This window comes from Ochotona curzoniae, unplaced genomic scaffold (genome assembly GCF_017591425.1).
Source record: "Ochotona curzoniae isolate NIBS_2020 unplaced genomic scaffold, NIBS_Ocur_1.0 scaffold_274, whole genome shotgun sequence".
In the NCBI taxonomy this organism is placed as follows: Eukaryota; Metazoa; Chordata; class Mammalia; order Lagomorpha; family Ochotonidae; genus Ochotona; species Ochotona curzoniae.
The window spans coordinates 5176627-5192125 of NW_024467101.1; the positions used below are offsets into that span (position 1 = coordinate 5176627).

Genomic DNA, 15499 nt, shown 5'->3' on the forward strand with positions numbered 1-15499 from the left:
GGCCCGGGACGCGCGGCGGCCGTTGGCGCGTCGGCAGGGCGCGAGCCATCCTCCCGCCGCCGCCGCCGCCGCCCCGCCGGCCGCCGGCCCTTTGTTTTGGAGCTGCGGCCGGCCCCGCCGCCGTTAACGGCCTCGGAGCGCGGCGCCAGCCAATCCGCGCGCAGTCTGCCCTTCGCTCCGCCCCCGCGGACGCCCTCGGAGCGCGGCGCCGGCCAATCCGAGTCCCGCCTGGCTCTCGCCCCGCCCCCCAGCCCCGCCCCCGCCCGCGCGCGCCGCGCCGCGCCACGGGGCTCGGCCTTGCACGCTCCCGGCGGGAAGTGGGGCGGGGCCGCACGTGTGGCGGAGCGCGCAGCCCTCCCATTGGCTGGAGCGATGGGCGTGGCCTCGAGGATCGTCTCTGAATGTGGGCGGGACTTGGGGGCGGAGACGCCAGTGGGCGGGGCCCTGGGATGCCGCCCTGCAGCCAGGTGCCCGGGTTCGAGGACGGGCTCCCCGCGCAGGCGCAGTCACAAGCGCAGGTGGGCGCCGGATGGAGGCGTAGGATGCCGCGCAGGGGTCTCGGGTGCCCGGCCGCACCCTCCGTAGCCGGCTCCCCTGGGTCTGAGGTCCCGAGCGCTCTCCCATTCCGACCTCTGTCTCTGAGCTCCCCAAGCTACCCTGGTTCTTCTACATCTTGGGGGCATGCAAACCAGACCTCCAGACGTTCCTCCATGTAACAAGCTGCTCTGATGGGGCAGGCATTTGGGAGAACCCAGAACCGCATTCCAGCCTCTCACATGGGTGACAGGAGCTCAAGCACTTTGGGCTGTTCTTTGATGCCCTCAGAGGTGCATCAGCAGGGAACTGGATCAGAAGTGGAGCAGCCAAGATTCCAGCTAATGTTCCCATGTGGGATGTGTGGGTAGCAGACTGACCCGCTGTGCCACAAGGTTGGTCCCGAGGCCCCACTTCCCATTCTACAGCCAGAAAGGGTTACTGTGTCACACAGTAATTCTAACTTATCCCAGAGCAGCTGCCCATCATTAAAAAAAAAAAAAAATCTATTTCTATTGGAGATAAGCATAGACAGAGAGGAAGATCTTCCATCCACTGATTCACTCCCCAAGTGGCTGCAACATCCGGAGATGAGCCGATCTGAAGCCAGGAGTCAGGAGCCTCCTCTGGGTCTCCCACATAGGTGTAGGGTCCCAAGGTTTTGGGCCATCTTGGTCACTCTCCCAGGCCACAATCAAGGAGCTGGATGGGAAGCAGGAATCAGTGGGATATGAACCAGTACCTGTATGGGATCCCAGCAAGGTGAGGACCTTAGCCACTAGGCTATTGCGCTGGGCCCAGCTGCTCATCATTTTAATGTTTCCATTATCAGTGTATAAGAGTTCTGATATCTATAGGCCCGGCGCAGTGGCCTAGCAGCTAAAGTCCTCGCCTTGAATGCACCAGGATCCCATATGGGTGCTGGTTCTAATATCAGCAGCCCTGCTTCCCATCCAGCTCCCTGCCTGTGGCCCGGGAAAGCAGTCAAGGACGGCCCAAAGCCTTGGGACCCTGCCCCCGTGTGGGAGACCCGGAAGAGGCCCTGGCTCCGGATTTGGATTGGCTCAGCTCCACGCACTGTGGCTGCTTGGAGAGTGAACCATCGGACAGAAGATCTTTATCTCTGTCGCGCCTCTGTATGTCCGCCTTTCCAATAAAAATCTTAAAAAAAAAAAAAAACTACTACTTTTCAAATACATAGATTAAAAAAAAAGTTCCAGGGGCTGGTACGATGTAGGCTAATCAACTGTCTGAGTTGGCAACATGCCCTATGGTCTTATGGACACAGGTTCATGTCTGGAGCTCCACTTTCTTTTTTTTTTTTTAAGATTTATTTATTTTTATTTGAAAGGCAGATATACAGAGAGGAGGAGAGACAGAGAGGAAGATCTTCAGTCTGATGATTCACTCCCCAAGCAGCCGCAACAGCTGGTGCTGCTCCGATCCGAAGCCAGGAGCCAGGAACTTCTTTCCGAGTCTCCCATGCAGATGCAGGGTCCCAAGGCTTTGCGCTGTCCCTGCTTTCCCAGGCCACAAGCAGGGAGCTGGATGGGAAGTGGAGTTGCCGGATTAAAATCAGTGCCCATATGGAATCCCTGCACATTCAAGGTGAGGACTTAAGCCACTAGGCCACCACACCGGGCCCTAGGTGGGGCATCTTTAGGGCTCCATGATACCTCAGGGAAGCTGTGGCAGAGGCCCCACCCCTTCTCTAAGGTTGAACTCCGGCCTCCCATGGCCCAGGTACAGCCATACTGTCCCAGGACTCCACCCTGGCTGCTCCCTCCCCGAACAGGTCTTCTTCAATTAGAATCCCAGTCAAAGGTAGGCCTCTTGTCCGCACTTGGCCTGAAAGCCGGCAGCTGTACTCTTTTCTCATCCAGGCTCCCCTGTGTGTGCCCAAGAGGCCAGCTCTCGACTTCTGTTCTCTCCAGGGCCGCAGTGGCCATGTCTGTAGATGACTGAGGGGGCAGAAGTGAAGATGGCAGCTGGAGAGAGGCCCCACACACATGTGTGCAAATGGGGCTCTCTAAAGAGCTAATGCCACTGGGCTGCTGTTTCCACGGGTAAGTGTGAGTCAGGTTTAGATACGTACAGGCCTGTTGGGGTAGGCTGTAGCACCCAATGGCAAGATTCAGTACTGGGAGTGGACCCGGAATGGGAACTGTGCGTACCTCCCTGCTGAACTGTAGCTCCCACTGATGTACAGGAGAGCCAGGGATAGGGGCGGTCCAGGCTGGTCAGTGCGGCCGCACCCATCGGCATATGTGAGGGCTGGGTCTGTGGATGGGACAAGCTGAGCTAAGCTACAGCACCCATTGGTGTACACGAGCCAGATGGGGTGCAGGATGGACAGATAGGGCTAGGCCATAGCACATGCTGACACATGTGAAAACTGGGGATGAGGGCAGGCCTGGTAGGGGTAATTGGGGTCACCCTGACTGGGCTGTGGTACCTGCTGATGTGCATGAAGATGGCCTGTGGCAGGCTGGGCTGGGGTTATGTCACAGCGCCCATCAGTTCATGAGAGAAATGGGGTTAGAACGGACCAGGCAGCTGCATCCACTGTATGTGCATGGCCTGGTGCAGGCCATGGATCAAACCTGCTCCTGCCCTGGCTGACAGACACATGTATCAATTCTATCACCCGAGGCTGGTTTCCTTGGGGGGAACTCCCCAACTAGATCACTGGACTCAAACTCTGCCTACAGGGAATATGACAATATATGTGGTCTGACCTTTGAGTGCATATATTGGGACTGGGCCTCCTCAGTTGTTCATGTCTGCGCAGTGGACATTGGGGACATGACAGCCACATCACCTAGACCAGCAGAAGACATTCAATGCCTTGTCAGGATGGAAAGCTGAAAGGTTAGACTGCTCTCCTGGCCAAACTTTGCAACAAGTGTCTGGGTCTGTGGATGCACCAAGGCAGATCTGGTCAGCCAACAGACCTTGGAAAGATTTTCTCAACCCTGATGCAATGAAGCTAACAACATCTCAGAGATAATAAAATCACTCAAGTAATACCCTTGAAACTTTTCCCCAGATTGGTGTCTCTAAGGCATTAACTTTGCTAAGTAATTTTCTAAAAAAATGGAAAAAAACAAAACAAAACAAAATAAAAAGCTCCTGTCAGGAAGGAGTACCTGTAGATGAACTCAAGAACCAAGGCTGGGAGCAGCCCAGACCAGGCCAGGTTACAGTACCTGCCAGCATATGTGTGGGTCAGGTCTGGGGATGGGCCACGCTGGGCCAGTTCACAGCACCCACTGGCAGGTGTGAAAACCAGGGCAGGGTGCAAGGTAGGCTGGGTTGGGCCACACCAGCCAGTTCACATTGGGGTTGGGACTGGGGGCTGGCTGGGGTGGGCTAGGCTGCAGTACCCACCAGTATGAGCTGGAACAAGGGACAGGCTGGAGCACCAAGCCAGCCTGCAGCACCCGTGAGTAGGTGCTGAGGTGAGGTGAGCCATGCCAGTCTGGGCCACAGCTCCCATCAGCACACATAAGACCCGGGGGAGGAGCGAGCCCAGTAGAAGGTCTGCAGGAATTCCCCTGCTGGGCCACTGCTCCCACTGGTGAACATGAGAGCTAGCACTGGGGGCAGACCAGGCTGGGTAGGGCTACAATACCGGTTGGCCTGCATGGGAGCTTGATCAGGGGGAAAGCCAGGCTAGGCTAAGTGACCATATCCACTGGTGCATGTAAGAGCTAAGGTAAATACAGGCTGGTTGGGCTTTTGCTGCAGCATTGGCTAGCAGGTACTGGTCCTGGGGGCAAGTCCTGTCAGATGAGACTTCAGAACCACCTGGAAATTCCAAGATCCGGGTTTGGGAGTGGGCCAGGTGGAAAAGTGGGCACCTCTTTGATGAGCTGCAACTTCTACTGGTGCTCATGAAAACTAGGGCTGGGGCGGGCCTGGATAGTCAGGGTAGTAAGGGTGGTACCTGCTGGCATGAGAGTGGATTGGATAATGGGGTTGGTTGGGTTGAGCTAGGCACCAATGTCCATTGACATATTGGGATGTGGGACAGCCTGGACCAGTATGCTGCACATACCATCATGTGCAGGAATCAGAACTTGGGGCGGGCCTAATAGGGGTCATTGGGGGTCACTTCTGACTAAACTACCCACTGGTGTACATGAGGGCAGTGTGTGTGGTGGGCAGAGTTGTGCTGGGCCTCAGCATCCATTGGTTTATGTAGAAGACATGGCTGGGGATAGAACTAACCAGGTGACTGCAACCAGCAGTGTATGTATATGTAGGCTGATGTGGGTGACGGATTGAGCCAGACCCTGCCCCAGCTGGCACACAAGAGACAGCTCCAGGGTCACCTCTACCAAGATTTCTTTAGGGACCATCCCCCCGCCCCCCGCAACTGGATTACTGGACTCAGAACTCCAACCACAGTGATGTGTGGTCTGACTGTGGAGTGCATGTGTCAGAACTGGGTCTCCACAGTTGCTGAGGCCTGCGCAGTAGACCACATGCCCAGATAATCATGGGGATATGAGAACCAGTTCATTGAAGCCTGCAGAGGACATCTAGCACCATGGAAGTCAGAACAAATTGCACAGCTCTCCCAGACACGTATCTGGACGAATTGAGACTCCAAGGTGGCCTCTATCAGCCAATGTACCTTGGAAGATCTCCTCAACTTTGGATCAACATAATCAACAGCATCTCAGAACCAGCAAGATCACATAAGCAGTATCCTCGGAACATGCTCCACATTGGGGACCCTGGGACATTAGGTGACTCTCCTCAATTCCTGCATATCGATGCGGCTGAGATGCTGGGAGTGGTCCTCTCCTCCTGCCGCTTTCCCAAGGTCCCAGAAAAAAGGAGATTGGAGGCAGTTCTCTCATTTACTTTCCCCATTTCTCAACCCTCCCCATCAATTAGTTGGTCTATCTGGGCATGCATCCCTCTCAACTACGTAAACATAACCAAAAATAAAAATGTATTATTAAAAAAAAAGAAACCCCATGTTGTTATTGTGTGCTTTCAGAAAAAAAAAAAAGATACACAGAGAGGTAATTTTCATTAAAATGTGGTCATTCAGCTGGACATCAGTGTGGACATTCAGATTCTACCAGGAAGCTGGCCCACATGGCAATGCCCGTGTGTGAGTCCTGACTCTGCAAATGGGCGTGCAGAGGGGTGGCAGCGACGGCTCACGCTTGGCCCCAGCAACCTCTTTACCTCGCCAGCCCTTGTAGGACACCCAGATGCAGCTCCGAGCTTCTGCCTGGCGCAGTCCTGACGGGCGCAGACATTTGGGAGAGTGAAGTAGCACACAGAAGGTCTCTATCTGCCTTTTAAGTAAATATACACAAATACATCTTTTCTCTTTTTTTAAAGTCCAGGGCTGGTGCCACGGCGTGATGTGCTAATCCTCTATCTTTAGTGCTGGGATCTTATTCCCCATCCAGCTCCCTGCTTACAGCCTGGGAGAGCAGAAAAGGATGGCTCAAGGTGCTTGGGACCCGGCACCCACGTGGGAGACCCAGAAAAAGTTCCTGGCTTCAGATCAGCTCTGCTCTGAATGTTGTGGCCATTTTTGAGGAGTGAGCTAGGGGATGGAAGTTCTTTTACTCTGTCTCTCTTTTTCTAACTCTTTCAAATAAAAATAAATCTTCAAAAAAAAAAAAGGTTATAGAAGAGTGTGTTATGAAGAAAGCTATGCATAGATTTCCACCTTTTTTTTTTTGCACTGAAATCTCTTTTTCTGTTTTCCATGATTTAAAAAGATTTAGTTATTATTTAGTTATTTGAAAGGCAGTTACAAGAGCTTAAAATCATAGCCTAGTGGCTAAATCCTTACCTTGCATGCCCCAGGATCCCATAAGGGTGCTTGTTCATTTCCCAGCTGTTTCACTTCCTTTCCAGCTCTCTGCTTGTGGCCTGGGAAAGCAGGGACAGCCCAAAGCCTTGGGACCCTGCACCCACAGAGGAGACCCAGAAGAGGTTCCTGGCTCCTGGCTTCGGATTGACTCCGCACCAGCTGTTGTAGACAGCTGGGGAGTGAACCAACAGATGGAAGATCTTTCTGTCTCTCCTTCTCTCTATAAATCTTTCCATTAAAAAGAAATAACTCTTAAAAAAAAAAAAGGCAGTTACAGACTGGGAGAGATAAAATCTATCATCTGTTAGTTCACTCCCCAAATAGCCAGGTTCAGATGAGGCTGAAGCCAAGAGCTTCATCCGAGTGTGGTGGACAGAGGCCAGGACACCTGGGCCGTCCTCTGTTGTCTTTCCCAGGTGCATGAGCAGGGAGCTGCAGAGGCAGCGGGGCAGCCGGGATGGGAACCAGGGTCTAAGCAGATGGCAGTGCCGCCGCACGTGGCAGCTCTGCTCTGTGTGCCATGCGCCAGCATTTCCCGCGAACTTTCCCAAGGAGTCTTGATTTGGGTGGCAGAAGGACACCTAAGGGTTCCTCCTGTAGGCTCTGCAGCCTGCTTCCCATCCCCAAATCCTGTCCAAGACTCTTGAACAGGGGAGCACAGCACTGCCTCCAACACGCTGGCAGGATGGCTGGGTGGCACCCACAGGGCATCACCTCATGGAAGTGGGGGAGGGTGGGGCGGCCCTGGTGGTCTCCTCAGCCCAGCTAGGGACGGGGCTGAGGGCGCCCTTCTGTTTCTCCTTTAAGCTATGTGACTTCTCAATTAGTTCCCTTTAAAATGCATGAGATACCCATTAGGGAGTAGGTGGGTGCTGTTGGCATGGCAACCACACAAGCCATCTTCTGTCCTCTGTGCGAGAAAAAAAAAATATATATATATATATATATATATTCACACACACACACACACACACACACACACACACAGCTTTAGGACTGCAACAGCAGAAACCAAGAGGTGGATGGTAGCCGTTGCCATGGCAGCCTGCTGCCTCCGGAGCCTGCCAGCTGCCACCCTATTTCTCCACTTTTCTTGCAAAATGAGGAGTTGAGAGATTAGGACCTGCCTCCCACAGTGAGGGGGAGTAATGAAGCATGCGTTTTAATTAGAAATGGCTCACAGATGATGGGAATTTGTATTTTAAGAGAGGACACACCCCCAAAGCACAGGGCTATTTACAAATCCATTTGGGGATCTTGTGAAATGGGGGACTGTTGATATGGCTCACCTGGGGCAAGGTCTGAGCCCCTGAATTTATATTTACTTCTTATTTATTTAAATTTGAAAGGTGGGCCTGGTGCAATAGTGTAATGGTTAAGGTCCTCGCCTTGAATGCACCGGGATCCTATATGGGTGCCAGTTCTAATCCCGGCAGCTCCACTTCCCATCCAGCTCCCTGCCTGTGGCCGAGGGAAAGTAGCCGAGGATGGCCCAAGGGTTTGGAACCCTGCACCCGTGTGGGAGACCTGGAAAAGAAGTTCCTGGTTCCTGGCTTCGGGTCAGCACAGCACCGGCCGTTGCGGTCACTTGGGGAGTGAATCATCAGATGGGAGATCTTATCCGTTTCTTCTCCTTTCTGTACATCTGCCTTTCCAATAAAATAAATAAATCTTTAAAAAAAAAACTTGAAAGGTATATACACAGAGAGAGAGAGATTTTCCACCCCAAATAATTGAAATGGCTGGAACCAAGCTGATCTGAAACCAGGAGTCAAGAACTTCTTCCATACCTCCCACAAGGGTACAAGGTCATCCCCAACTGCTTTCCCAGGTCACAAGCAGGGAGCTGGATGGGAGGTGGTGCCTGCCAAGATTAGCACTGGCAGCAATATGGGATCACGGCACGTTCAAGGTGAGGACTTAAGCCACTTTGTTACCGTGCTGGGCCCATCAAATAAATTAAATTTTAAAGACATTGCCCATGGTATACATTTTGTGCAAAAACATAAGAAAATATCAACAGAAGAAGATAATTTTTGGGGGAGAGAAATGGCCTAGAATCCTCAAGCCTGTCTGCAGGTCTCCCACTGACAGGACAGCTTCCATGCAATGTTTACTATGTTTCTTAAACATTTTATATTTGGGGGAAGGGTGTGGGCGCCTGGCATTGTATTATAATGAGTAAAGCCTCTGGCATGCCATATGGGTGCCAGTTTGCGTCCCGGCTGCTCCACTTCTGCTCCAGCTAATGCGCTTGGGAAAGCAGCAGATGAGAGCTCAAATGCTTAGGCACCTCCATCCAATGTGACATCTATTTTTTGGCTTGTCCCATCCCAGTCCTGGCTATTGCAGCTATGTCGGGGGGAGTAAACCAGCCGTCGGAAGGAATTAAGCAGGGAGACCCAGCACAAGTGTGGTCATTGACTAGTTCATTTCTCCAATGACCACGACCAACTAAGAGTTCAAGCAGGTCTCCCACAGGGGTGGCAGGACCCTCCATGGCCCTGCACTGGTGGGAAGCTGCACGCAGGAGCCAGAGCTGGGAATCAAACCCAAGCTCCTGAGCAACCAGGACAATGCCTACTGCCCTGCTCTCTGGTGCTCCTGATCCCCCTTCGCTGATCACCAGCACTATAGAGCATTAGCCCTTTGGCTACACCTGTCACAAAGATGCTACATCCAAGCAAATCCTCACAGGGACACTGGCAGAGCCTGCAAGGTCACTGGGTCTCAGGTCTGTGACTTGTTCTTGGTGGAACCATCTGGACTGTCCCCATCTCCTCATGTTCCGTCTGTTCCCTTCACGGATAAGCCAGATGCTGGGTCCTGGTTGGATGGACCCCCGAGATGGGAGACCTGCAGAATCGGAGTCTGCATCGATGGCTGTCGGCTCATTCTGTCCCAAGCCTAGGTACTGCATCCTTTCCCCATCCTCCCCACCCCTCTTTGGACCCATGAGCTCCGTGTCACCTGAGGTGGTACCCCGCTTGTAACTCACATGGCAAGTTGGCTTTGTCCATGCAGTGCTCCCAACCACGGGCTTCAGGTATGGAATGTGATCACACAAGGCCCTGGAGTTCACTCCATGGGCTCGGCATTCCCGCCTGCCCTCAGCTCTGGCTCAGTGTCTCCTGGGAAAACAGCTCAGGCTGTGGGAGGTTGTGGCTGCTCTCCTTGGGTAGTACTCACTGCTCTGCCACACTGCTGAAAGCTAAATGACTGCCCTGGTAGATCCCACGCTGTCTTCTGCATTTATCTTCCTCCACTTGCTCTGCTCCTCTACTCTTACTTCTGGTCCCTCTCCAGTCCTCAAGGCTTGCCCTGTCCTTTTCATAACTTGTTATTTTTATTAAAAAGGTAGAGGGGTTAAGGGCCAGTGTTTTCTTTTTTTTAGGCCACCTGCGATACTGGCATCCTGTACAGGTGCCGGTTTAAGTCCTACCCTGCTCTGCTTCTCATCCCAGTTCCTTGTTCATGGTGCCTGGGAAAGCAACATCGGTTGGAACAAGTGCTTGGGCCCCTGCCACTCTGTGGGAGTAGACGCAGATGGAATTCCAGGCTCCTGGTTTCATCCTGTCTTAGCTTAACCCTGGCTGTGGAGGGTATCTGGAGAATGTGTGATACATCTGGTTCTCCCTCTGCTAAAAAAAAAAAATATAATAAAGGCAGAGATAGAGAAAGATCTTGCATTCATTGGTCTACTCGGCACAATGTCTACAACATCCAGAGCTGGGCCAGGAGCCAGAAGCCCCATAGGGTCTCCCAGGGTGTACATGGGCAGAACACAAGAATCAGGACTTGTACCCAGACACTGCGACACAGCAGTGTCAGTACAGCAGACCGGCACTAACCTGCTTGCCATTTGGGGGAGTGAACAGATGGATGGGCGATCTCTCTCTCTTTAAAAGAGTTCTTTATTGGAAAGGCAGACTTAAAGAGGACAGAAAGATCTTACATCCACTGGCTCATTCCCCAACTGTCTACAGCAGCTGGAGCTGAGCCGATCCAAGGTCAGCAGCCATGAGCTTCCTCTGGGTCCCCATGTGGGTGCAGGGTCCCAAGGCTATGAGCCATCCTTGACTGCTGCCTTTCCCAGGCCACAAGCAGGGAACTGGGTGGGAAGTGGAGCAGCTGGGAAATGAACTGGCACCCAAATGGGATCCTGTCGCATGCAGAGTGAGGATTTAGCCACTAGACTATTGTGCTGGGCTCAGATCTCTTAAAGAATGAAGAGGAACCATTCCTCTTGTCCGGCCTCCTGCTGGCGACCTCTTGGCTTGCCTCACTGGCCACTCTCACATGTCATCCTGTCCCACAGCGGAGGTGCTGATCACCACCTGTGGCCTTGCCTTTGGGTGGAGGTGGTGGCATTTGCTCCTCTCTTCATCTCACCTGCTGCTGTTTCTTTGGTTGGCTTCTGTGTGCAGCAGCTGTAATCCATGGCTTGGTGGAACAGGTGGGCACGGGTGGTGTGGGGGGTACAGGGACTCACTGCTTTCATTTCCTCAGAAGTACTGGTGACGAAGTGGCTTCATGACTGGACATACCCAGTGCAGTCAAGACTGTCCCCCAGAGCAAAGTAGAAACGAAACTAAACCCTTGTCTGGCTCAGCTGGGGTTTGAATGGACACAGTCCCACCCAGCATCTCTGCACGTTGCTGGTTCCATCCCAGCAAAGCCCAAGTGCCTGCCGAGGCCATCATTCACTTCTCACCATGCAGCTAGCAGGCAGCGGTCCCCAGCAGCCCCACAGCAATGATCCCGTGCCCCCTGGTCTGCCTCCCAGCCAGCCACGATGGTCCTTACCTTGTATACAAACATCCACTGTGCGGCCACCCACTCCGTATGGCACTGGGATTACATGGCCAGGGTTCCTACCAGCACTGTGTAGGCTGCCGTGTCCACCACATACGGTGCCTGTTTCCCAGCCAGTGCAGGAAGGCAGAACAGAGAATGGCCAGAGCACAGCCTCCCTCCTGCACCACATTTCAGAAAGCAGACATAAAGGATGAGAGGGACGGAGGAAATAGAAGTGACTGTCCATTCCACAATGATGAAAAGCACCTGCCTGTTTCCTGTGTGGGCCCTCAGTGCCGAGGGGCCTCCCCAAGTGGCCAAGGATTGGGGGTGACGAGGATGAGGTCCCCATCCCACCCCATCCCACCTCTCAGGGTCCCTGCGAGCCTGCAGCTGGAGGGCTTATGATTCAGCTTGCGGAACCACACCGTCCATGGGCCCTCACGGGGCTGTCATCACGTGAGTCCTTGGGTCCTCCTAGGCCTGGGGAACTCCCTGGCCCTGCCCTGGTCAGGACCTGCAGCTCTGGTGGTGGGGGATGGGTGGGAGAAGCAGTGCTCAGACCTCATCAAAAGTGAAGCAGAAGGCAAGGAAAAGGGAACTCCTATGGGGCTGGTTTTGGCGCCCACTCTCACTCCACTCTGCAGGTGGACTGGACAGGACAGGGATCTGACCACTGCCTCCCACAGCCTCTGCTGGCTGTAGATGCCATGGCCCCTTCCTCCCAGCCTTGTGGCCTGTCCCCTGGGCCACAGCTGACAGCATGTGGGCAGTGAGAGCAAGGCTTTGGCAGGATGTTGCCGGCCCCCACACCCCCTGAAAAAGGTGTGATGTGGCATAAGCCCTCCACTCTGACCAGTGTCCTCCTCAGCCTACAGGTGATTTGTGGGTGGGGAAGCGGGGTAGGAAGGGAGGGAGGGAGGGAGAGAGAGAGAAATTCTTCCATCAAGAACAAGAACTCCACCCTGGTTCCCCATGTGGGAGGGTAGACCAAGTCCTTTTGGCAGGTGCCAAAGTATTTGGGTTATCAGCTGCCGCCTTCCAGGGAGCTGGGTGTAAGCAGAGTGGCTGGGTCTGGAACCAGAGCTGATGGCGATGTGGCACTGTAAGCAGCAGTGTCACATCATGACCCCAGTGCAGCTGGCTCCATTCTGACCCAGGCTCTTGCTCATGTGTCTGGGAGTTAGCAGATGATGTTTTGAATGCTTAAGTCCGTGCCAGCCAGGTAGGAAACCCGGATGGAGCTTTGGGCTCCTGGTGTCAGTCTGGTTGGTTGGTCTCTGGTGGGCACATGGGGAGGACCAAGGGATGGAGGGTCTGTCTCTTGTCTCTTGATGAGCCACCATAGCTAAGACTCTGGTGCTGAGCAAAGTGGGCAGTTTACACTTGCGTTCTGTAGGCTCTGGACCACACTGAGGACTAACCCAGGAGAAAGCGTCTGCCACAACTCTCCCACAAGGGCTGCAGAGACCCTGCCAGAAACTTCCAGATGGGGCTTGATGAGCTCATATCCCTGGATGGTACTTGTGACAGGTTTCTCTCACAAAATGAACAGAGAAGCAGTTACTCTGGTTAGCAGGCACTTGAGTGACACCTCAGAGAAAGGCAAAACCATACACAAAAGCCAGAGTGCCCAGCTAGGAGGCTCCAGGCCCAACCTGTGAGCTGTTGATCACCATCAACAGCACATGGTGCAAGTGGCAGCTGGACCTGCCGGAGGCCAGGAGCTGTTACTCACGGAGAGGGGGCGGGCTCAGGGGTCTACCCCATCCTCTCTTTCTGCGCTGCGTCCACCACACATCCCAGCACCTTCGCTAATGCCTGATGACAGGAAGCCACAACTGCCTAGCCTGAGCAAATGGGATGCCTGGGACCTCTGCCCCTGTGTGTGTGGAGTAGGGGTGATAGGGGTGGTGTCAAGTTCAGAAGGAGAGATGCACGCGGAACAGCCTCCCGCCCCCTATGCATATCCAAGGGACGGAAGAACTTCTGGAAACTCCATCATTAAGTCGAGGGAAGCCAGCAAGGAAAACTAATGGGAAGAAAATAGACAGTTTCATATTTTCAGGCACAAAACTGCAATTCAACTAGACATGCACGGTACTAGGTTATTTTTGGTAATACAGGGACACAATTTAATGATTCTAATTTTTTTTTGGTAGAGTTTTTTTTTTTTTACAAGTCAGGTGCCATAAACATTCAAATAATCCATCTTTTAAAAAGTACGTTTTACAACATCAAAAGAATTAAGATGAAATAGAAACCTTTCTACTTACAAGTTTTATACAGATTAACCAAATCACAAATACCACAAATAAATGTTAAATCGTAACAAGATAATGAATAAACATTCAGATTCTTAATAAAATCTTCCTTTTACTTTTTTTTTTGTTTTTGTTTTTAAACTTACCATTATACTAAATAATCTATGCAGAGTTGTGGGTGGGGTACAATACCAAGAAGGCACCAACCAGTACAAAGCAGAAACAGAGCAGTTCCAGAATGTTCTCGAGCGCTCGAAAAGGATAAAACAGCACAGAAAAGGCAATGGGCTTTAGGGGAAGGTGCTGCAACCCCAAGAGAACTGGTTCTGGGGTCCCAGCTGCTGCTGACCCTCTGTGGGGAGCTAGCTAGCTGGGGAGAGGCCAGGGCAATTTGGTCTTCCCTGCCCTGCTCCCCACCCCTCCAAACACCAGCGCAACCGTTTGCAAGCCATAGACACTCTGAAGGATGTACGCGGCAGGATTGTTTGGGTTTGCAAAACCACTGCTTTTTACAAAAATATCTCGCTTACACTTGGGATTGCTTCGGAACATTAGTTTACAAATATAAAAGTATCACGGGGTGGGGAGACTCAAAAGCGCATGTGCATACCGTGTGTGTGTGTGTGTGTGTGTGTGTGTGTGTGTGTGTGTGTGTGTGAAGGTACTGCTACTGTAGCAGAGAAAAGCGACCAATGTAAACAAAACACGGACATCAGCAAATCAGGATAAAGCAGTCTCCTCCAGAGGGTGCGACTGTTGTGTGGCATGCGGGCCCCGGGCAGGCAGGACACCTTGGCCCTTCCTGAGACACGAATGTCCCAGCTGTGGGGGCCGGGGGAGCCCTCAGCAGCCTCCAAGAGGTGCTGCAGAGTGTGGACACACAGAGTATGTGCTGCGCTTCGGGCACGGGGAGACCCTTCCAGCCGGACGGCCACTGCACCGTTCCCTGCCACTGCCTGACCTGTCCCTTCAGCTCCTCAGGTATGTGTCTCAGGACTTGCTTAGAGCATTGGAATGTTTCAATGGGAAAGTTTATTTATTTATTTATTTATTTATTTATTTGCTTTACAGTTTAGACACCAAAGAGGCCGTCAGCTTGAAAGCCAAGCCGGGCAAGGTCCCCGCGGAGGTGGCTGACACCCACCGGCAGGGATGGGATGACTGCCTCACCTGTGGAAGAGCCCACAGCAGGAGTGTCTCATGCTTGACAGCTGGTGCGCTCAGGGTCGCACTGCGGACTGGACATCCTCTAGGAAGCGGGGCGTGCTTTCAGAATGCTGTGAACCCCCACCCGCCGACCCCAATAAGCACCAGCAAGGGGCCGGCAGGAGCCCATGGCCCTGAGCGATTTGTAGCCAAGGCCATGGTTTCATATGGGGACCACAAATTAACCCCATAACAGTACTAGCACTCCGTCTAAAAGTACACAGAAACACAAGTAGTGAGATGGGCAGTGACTGAAAAAAAAAGCCAACTTATCACTGTATTAACAGTGAGTGAGCTTTTTACATCCTGCCAGCATGGCGGGGGTAACTCCCAGCCCTGCTGGGATCGCAGGTAGAGTTCAGGATCAGTCAGCTAGCCTGCCTCAGCAGCAGCCCGGGGGACACACAGCAGGACCTGCTGGGAGCCGGCCAAAGATCCCAACCCCAGGGACCTGGGCTTCCGTGCGGTGTCTGAGGGAAGTGCCTGTCAGAACTGCTCTCTGCTCTGTTCTTGACCCCAGGACCTGCCCCTAGATCGTCTCATATAGACTTAAGAGAGTGTGTGTGTGTGTGTGTATGTGTGTGTGAGCTGTGTTCTCCCATCTGCAGAGCGAAAGGATCCCCATCCTCTGTCCCCAACCCTGGGATCCGTCCTTCTAGATCATCTTGTATAGACCAAAGAGAGAGAGAGAGAGAGAGAGAGAGAGAGAGAGAGAGAGAGAGAGAGAGAGAGAGAGAGAGAGAGTGTGTGTGTGTGTGTGTGTGTGTGTGTGTGTGTGTGTGTGTGCGCTCCCGTCTGCAGTGCAGGCTGAACCTGTCTGATCAGGCCTGCTGATCCAGAGGAAATC

The 15499-nt window shown here is 53.0% G+C and overlaps 1 long non-coding RNA gene across 1 annotated transcript; it reads right to left on the reverse strand.

Moving 5' to 3' along the window:
* Positions 1 to 12238: 12238 nt before the first annotated feature.
* Positions 12239 to 15328, reverse strand: LOC121171964. Its single transcript, XR_005886189.1, has 2 exons — positions 14362 to 15328; positions 12239 to 14288 (listed from the first exon to the last, which is right to left on the reverse strand). It is a non-coding gene; the product is annotated as an uncharacterized LOC121171964 (long non-coding RNA).
* Between the last annotated feature and the right edge of the window lie 171 nt (positions 15329 to 15499).